We start from the raw sequence: 7,208 nt of genomic DNA, 5'->3' as shown, positions 1-7,208 counted from the left end.
ATCACAGCTTCTATAGCCCACATATAGTAGGGGTATTTAAAATGAGAGTCGTCATAGTCCTCTTTTTTGCTCTTCAAAATATGGGCAACCCCAGCTGATGGGAACTGGGATCCAGCAACATCTGGAGGGACAAAGGTTCCTCAGCCCTGCCTCAATGCGCAGCTGGCCAATGCGCTGCTCACAGGCACACCTGCAACTGCAGAGGCCTTCCCTGGTGGACAAAGTGGGGGGGAATTAAATGTTGCACTATGCTGATCATTCAATCATTGTAAGCATCTCATGGAACAATCTCCCCTCCCTCTACATCCTGTTCTGTGGGTTCTCCCCCCCCAAAAAAAAAAACCTAGAGCCAATTTCCAGTGGCACATAGGAGTGGGGTGGGGGAACCCATTGAGCAAGTGGTCTTCCTTGTGTGGGCTTCGACTGGTGGGACTCATTAGCTGAATCTTGCCCAGGGTCCCGTCTCCCTGCTGAAATTAATTTTGAAAGAGGCCCCAAACCTAATTGTTGTGTCTGTGTGTTGGAGGTCCTGGAAAATGCAGCTGGGGAGAGATGATTCATTCTGCAGGAAGATGGCCCTTCATTAGGTTTGGGGGAAAGCAAAAACAAAACTGCACACGCTATTCTCCAGCCTAATTATTGGCAGAAAGAAGAGAGGGAGTGTTATGTGCATGAGTGTAGTATATGGGGTGCCCCATGGCAGATTCTCCCATTTGCAAGAATTCCCATGGGCCTGTAAAGGTTGGTGATGCCTTAGAGCTCCTCCAGACCATCTGCTTATCCCGATTTGCTTGCATAGTGTTTCCCGAGTGGTAATAGCTCCTCATTCTTGAGAATTTGTTCTGGTTTGCTTACAGGGCGGGTTATGCATCAACAAGCATTCAGCCCAATTTGCTGGCCAGGTGTTTACACGTCTTCCCATTAACCATCCACCCATCCCACACTTTTCAGTACATTGCCTGTCACTTTCCTGACTGCAAAAAGCACTTTTTAAAGATAAGTGGATTTGCGTGTGCTAAAGCGACAGAACGCTTCGATCCACTTTAACCACACGGACCTAAATTTCGGGCATGTGCTTGAACCAGTACTGCAAAATAATGACAGTCCACAGGCACCCTTCCTGCACAATCAGAAAATCACTCCGTCGTTAAGCATTGCGGATAATTTGGACATTGAGCAGCTATTAAATGGGGAGCGGGTGGTGTTGTCTTTTCTACAGCCACTTTCCCAAACATCCTGCAGTGTGGCAACGTCAGGATTATCAGCTCAGAGAGATGTTCAGCTTCTTATCCTAACAGCATCACGAATGGGATGGTTTGTGCTGGTGTACCAGAAGGTGGAGTGGACTCCTGTCAGGTAGGATGGAGACATGGCTTTGCTACCAAAGGCTGTCTAAAGAGAATTTTCTCCCACCTTCCATTCTTGCATGTTCTCATCCTCAGTGCCCATTCTTCTGTGCCATGCCTTGTCCTTGCCTCTTGGCAATGGTTGCCTCTTGGGCTTGCTGATCGGAAGGTTGGCAGTTCAAATCCCTGCGACGGGGTGAGCTCCCGTTGCTCTGTCCCAGCTCCTGCCAACCTAGCAGTTCGAAAGCACAACAGTACAAGTAGATAAATAGGTACCACTGCGGCAGGAAGGTAAACGGCATTTCTATGTGCTCTGGTTTCCGTCACAGTGTTCCGTTGTGCCAGAAGCAGTTTAGTCCTGCTGGCCACACAACCTGGAAAGCTTTCTGTGGACAAATGCTGGCTCCCTCGGTCTGAAAGCAAGATGAGCGCCGCAACCCCATAGTCGCCTTTGACTGGACTTAACCGTCCAGGGGTCCTTTACCTTTTACCTTTTTACATTGTCCCCCCACCCTGGCCCTCCTACTGACGCCATCCTTTTCTCTCTCTCTCTCTCCCTCCCATCCATGGTTGTGCAATTATCTATCCGGCTTGCTGTCCCCTGCATTTTATTCGCTGTGTATGCTTTCATGTCTTGTCAATGACAGGACTTTGGGGCAGACACCTGGGCTCATATCTGAAGGGCAGCATGTTGGCCACTTATAGACTATGCTTATATTTAGTACCAGTGGTTTGCTGGCGCCCAGTGGGACTTGTAGGGCAGACTAGTAGTAGGTGGAGCCAGAGTCAATAACTGGCAGAACCACCACACACACATACCCCAATTGGCTGCAAAGTAAGAGGGTACCCTGGTACCCTAGTGTTGGTGGGCGATGCTTCATTTGCCCTGGCGGGCCAGCCTGCCATAGCAATACCACTGTTGTAGCCAAGTGCCTTGCTCTGCCACAACGCTCCCCCCTGTAGGCCGGGTGGACACAATGCAATGTCAGGAACTGTGCTTCCTTTCACAGGGCGACTCCGGAGGGCCTCTCGTCTGCAATAATCAGCTGGAGGGGATCGTCTCCTGGGGCTTGGAGAAATGTGCCCAGCCCAACCGGCCAGGGGTTTACAGCAGAGTATGCAAGTATGTCAACTGGATCCAACAAATCATGTGGAACAACTGATCCCGAGGAAAGAGCTCGTCTTATCCACACTGGTGTTCCGGCAATAATAAACAATTTTTGAGTGCAGGGGTTTAAAGTCTCTCTTTCCATGAATTCTGCAAATATATATATTCTGCAAGTATTACAGCCAGTGGTGGGTAGAACAGGATAGCTTCCCCTCTTTGAAATAAATGTATATATTGGCTCTGCTTGTTTCTCTCTTCTCCAGTGCAATGCTTTTAAAGCATTCCTCCCCCCACCAGCAACTTCTGGAACTAATTGCAGAATACCCAAGAGACCTCCATGGCTTTGCTGGCTGGAAGTGCATTACAAGTGCATGAGAATGTAGGGTGTTCTTTCAGAAGCTATCACCAGGAGGAGCTATCATTTTATTGTGCTGCGAAGAACATACTGGTTAAAGAAAGTGTCTCCAACGTTTCCAAACCCAGGACCCACTTTTAGTCCAAGGATGCATTAGGGAACCCATTTCTCAACCTTTCCCGATACATTTGCAGGTGGTAGGGCTCCTGTGGGGACCCACCTCGGATCAGGCTGTGACCCACAAGTGCAGAGCTTTCCAAACTTTGCATGTTGGTGATGCACCTTTTTAGACATGACACAGTAATTCAGTTTCACTAGCAAACCAAAGGTTAAACTTAACTTTTTTTCCAAACCATAGGAGTGCAGGAAGCGTTTGCGCAACACACCTACACACTGCAGCCGACACACTATTGTGTCACGACACACAGTTTGGAAAGCTCTGCACAAGTGGCTCCCACCCATCAGCTGAACCAGTGGGTTAAGGGACCAACAGAGAAAAGGTGACTCTTACGTATGGGTGTCAGAGGATTTTGACCTAGGCTAGATTTGCTGTGACTCCCCCAACTCACCATTCATATATTTAAAAATTATTAAATTTGTATACCGCGATTCATCCAAAGAGCTCTGGGTGGTTCACAGCATAAAAATACAAACAAAAGCACAAAATACATAATAAGAACAAAAACAAAACAAAACAATGCCACTCCCAACTGCCATCCTCAGAATGAACCAAAAATCTGCCATTTAGTCCATCAAACTTAACAAGGTTAATTGTCCCCCACCCCCACCCCCACCCGGTGTTTTAAACAGTGCAAAGCTGCTTGGAGCAGCTTCAAAGTGCAGTACCTGCAGGGTAAAAATACTTTTTAAGATGCTGTGGGAAGAAACTGCATTTCCTGTGTAATTCTATACACAAAGGTCTATTGTACATACAACAAAATGGCTGCCCTCATTAGAACAGTAGCCTTGGTTCACTTTCTTAATACTCCTTATTTGCATGTGTGTGTTTATGACTGCTTAGACGTGTGAATTTTTTAAAAAGGATTTTCCTGGAATTCTCCTTTATAAATCCACAGATATAGGACAAGGAGGAATCATTCATCCCTCAACTTATGAGGGTGACGTAGACATGTTGGTCCTGTATATTTGCCTAAACACTCTCTTGTGTTTAAACCCTCACTTCATACAATACCAGCAGTTTATTTCCTTTTAAAATCTCAATTAATAGCCCTTCCTACACTAGGGCTTAGGTTCACCAAGATTTTTTTTTTGTTTTGTTTTTTAGGCCTGTGGGCATATTTGTATTTTTGGGCAAGCGTTGTGGGTACCACCTTCCCAACAGGGACCAAAAAAAAAAAAAAAACTTCACCAACTTCATTTTCCCAAGAAAGCTGGGTAAAAGCTGTAATTAATCTGAGCCTCAAAAAGCACATAGAGCTGGAAGAGGAAGTGAGAAAGAGTGCCACTCTTCCAACTTCCTGCTTCCAGCTCTATGTACTTTTCAAGGGAGGAAAAGGTCGGCACCATCTCATGGACAAGGAGGCAGTGAGTGGTGGTAACTCAAGAGGCTTCATAGAGGTGCCAGAAGACCTCAAGGGCACCACTGACGACCCTGGCTTAGAACACATTTCAAGAGTATTTTGGAATATTAGACAACTCTTTTAGACAGCTGTCTCCCAGAAATATCTCGTAACAGAAATATCGTGTGGTTGCATTGGGTGGCTGCCACTAGGAAGAAAAAGCAACCATTATTTAATTCTAACTCCCAAGGGGTCTTTTTTTCCTTGGCGTTCTATCAACTGTCTACAGTAATAGGAAGATTGTGGTGCACAAAGAAGCTTGTTCAACCTCAGAATTCCTCCCAGTATGCTACTCCATTTGCTAGGTTCTTACGCGGGTGGCGCTGTGGTCTAAACCACAGAGACTAGGGCTTGGCCGATCAGAAGGTTCGAATCCCCGCGACGGGGTGAGCTCCCATTCCTCGGTCCCTGCTCCTGCCAACCTAGCAATACGAAAGCATGTCAAAGTGCAAGTAAATAGGTACCGCTCCGGCGGGAAGGTAAACGGCGTTTCCGTGCGCTGCTCTGGTTCGCCAGAAGCGGCTTAGTCATGCTGGCCACATAACCCGGAAGCTGTATGCCGGCTCCCTTGGCCAATAAAGCGAGATGAGCGCCGCAACCCCAGAGTTGGTCACGACTGGACCTAATGGTCAGGGGTCCCTTTACCTTTACAACTTACCACACAAAACACACACTGCCAGCCCCATATGATGACAAGGCTTTGGGGCCCACTTTGCAACTGGGAAGACCAGTCAGCCAACTGGTGTTCTCCCTTTCTCCACAACTGTCCTTGAACAGAGACAGCTGAGGCAAACAAATTGCACACTCCTGAGGGGCAGCAACTGCGATTAGTTTTGTTGCGGTGGGTGGGTAGGTGAGAGAAAGAGTGCCTGCACGGCTAAGAAGTGTGTATAATATGTAAGTTTGTGTGTGTGCCAAGTACAGCCTACTTTGTCAGATGCATCTAACATTGTGCATTCTAGTCTATAAAGCTTAATAAATCTGTTAAGTCTTTAGATCACCCCCCAAAAAGTCAGACAAAAAGTCACACCCCCCCAAGTCACCTCAAATATAAAGGATGTTGTGTTGGCCCACAAGTAAGGTAAAGGTAAAGGTGACCCCTGACCATTAGGTCCAGTCATGGCCGACTCTGGGGTTGCGGAGCTCATCTCGCTTTATTGGCCGAGGGAGCTGGCGTACAGCTTCCGGGTCATGTGGCCAGCATGACTAAGCCGCTTCTGGCGAACCAGAGCAGCGCACGGAAACGCCGTTTACCTTCCCACCGGAGCGGTACCTATTTATCTACTTGCACTTTGATGTGCTTTTGAACTGCTAGGTTGGCAGGAGCAGGGACCGAGCAACGGGAGCTCACCCCGTCGCGGGGATTCGAACCGCCGACCTTCTGATCAGCAAGTCCTAGGCTCTGTGGTTTAACCCACAGCACCACCCGCATCCCTGTTGGCCCACAAGAAACATTCCTAAATCCATTAGGGCAAAACCCTTATTAATCACCAAAAACATCACAAAATAGACCCAGGCCAATTCCCCATTACCCACCCCTCAACACAGAAGATGCACTGATGCAGCCAGTCAGTGAAATTTACTTCTTTTTAATCAGTGTAAATTCATTTGACTGACTTATGATACTACCAGTTTACTGGCAATCAGCAGAGCAATCTGCTTTCAAGTTCAACCTGCTCTATATTCCTAAAGATTATGACAGCTGCCTCATTTCCACCTTCAGCTAACTACTGCCCTGATTTCTAAGGTTTTGTTTACCAGAATGAGAGCTAGAAACATGCTCCCCCCCCCTTCAAATAAAACCTGAGATTTATCAGGACATCACAAAAGCTCAGAACAATACACAAACTCAAGCCCAGCCGGACACTTGACACACTCTGGAAGAAAGAGAGCATTTGCAACTTTAATACAGTCACTGAGCAATTTGTTTTATTACATTTGTTGTGTGTGCAGAACACATACAGGGATCTCAAAACAATTCTTGTGAGAGACAAGCAAAAAAAAATCTATATAAAGTAAAAAGGTGTGTGTTTAAATAATAAATGCATTTAGCCTCCAAATTCTGCCATCGCAGGGGAGAAAAACATGCATACAAAAAGCAAATGATGGAATCAACTGCAATTCCACATGAGCTCAATTGATCAGGAATAGTCACACTGCACTTCCATAGTCATGTAACAAACACACACAGCTCACTGCTAGTGGATATTTTTTTAAAGGCACAGCCAGATTTCTTTACAAGAGAAAATAATATGAATTTATTTGTGCTATCTACATCTGGGGTGATTTAGGAAAGATCTAGTATCAAGGGGTAAAAAATTGTGGGGTGTTATGCTATGTAATGTGTCCCCAAGTTAAAGTGGGGGGATGTTGTTAGCTATATTTCCTTCCAGCATTCTTCCCTCCCCAAATGTGCTTGTTTACAGCATTACTAGAAAGCAGCAAGCATTATTTGCATACATTTGCATAGTGAAGTACATCCAGTGTTTTAACAGTTTTATAAGCATTCGAGACAGTGTGAGGGGCTATCTAACACAATCACTTTATGAATTTCTCTCCCTTCATACAGCTGTTGTGGGGGTGCCACCACAGGTTGAGTAGACTAGCGGCAAACTGATCAGAGGAATAATTTTACTGTATCAACCCCACTGTTTTCATCACCAAATTTGATGGTAGCAAAAGTGTGTGGTGTGTGTGCGTTTTGGTTATTGGGAAAGGTTCAAGGGGTGCCCAACTCACTGGCGCTCCTTCTGCTTCCTGTGCTGCCGGCTGCCATTTTGAATTTCCCACAATGGCCCTGAAAGATGCCATGTCAGCAC

This window comes from Podarcis raffonei, chromosome 8 (assembly GCF_027172205.1).
Source record: "Podarcis raffonei isolate rPodRaf1 chromosome 8, rPodRaf1.pri, whole genome shotgun sequence".
NCBI lineage: Eukaryota > Metazoa > Chordata > Lepidosauria > Squamata > Lacertidae > Podarcis > Podarcis raffonei.
Note: the sequence above shows the minus strand (reverse complement) of the source record.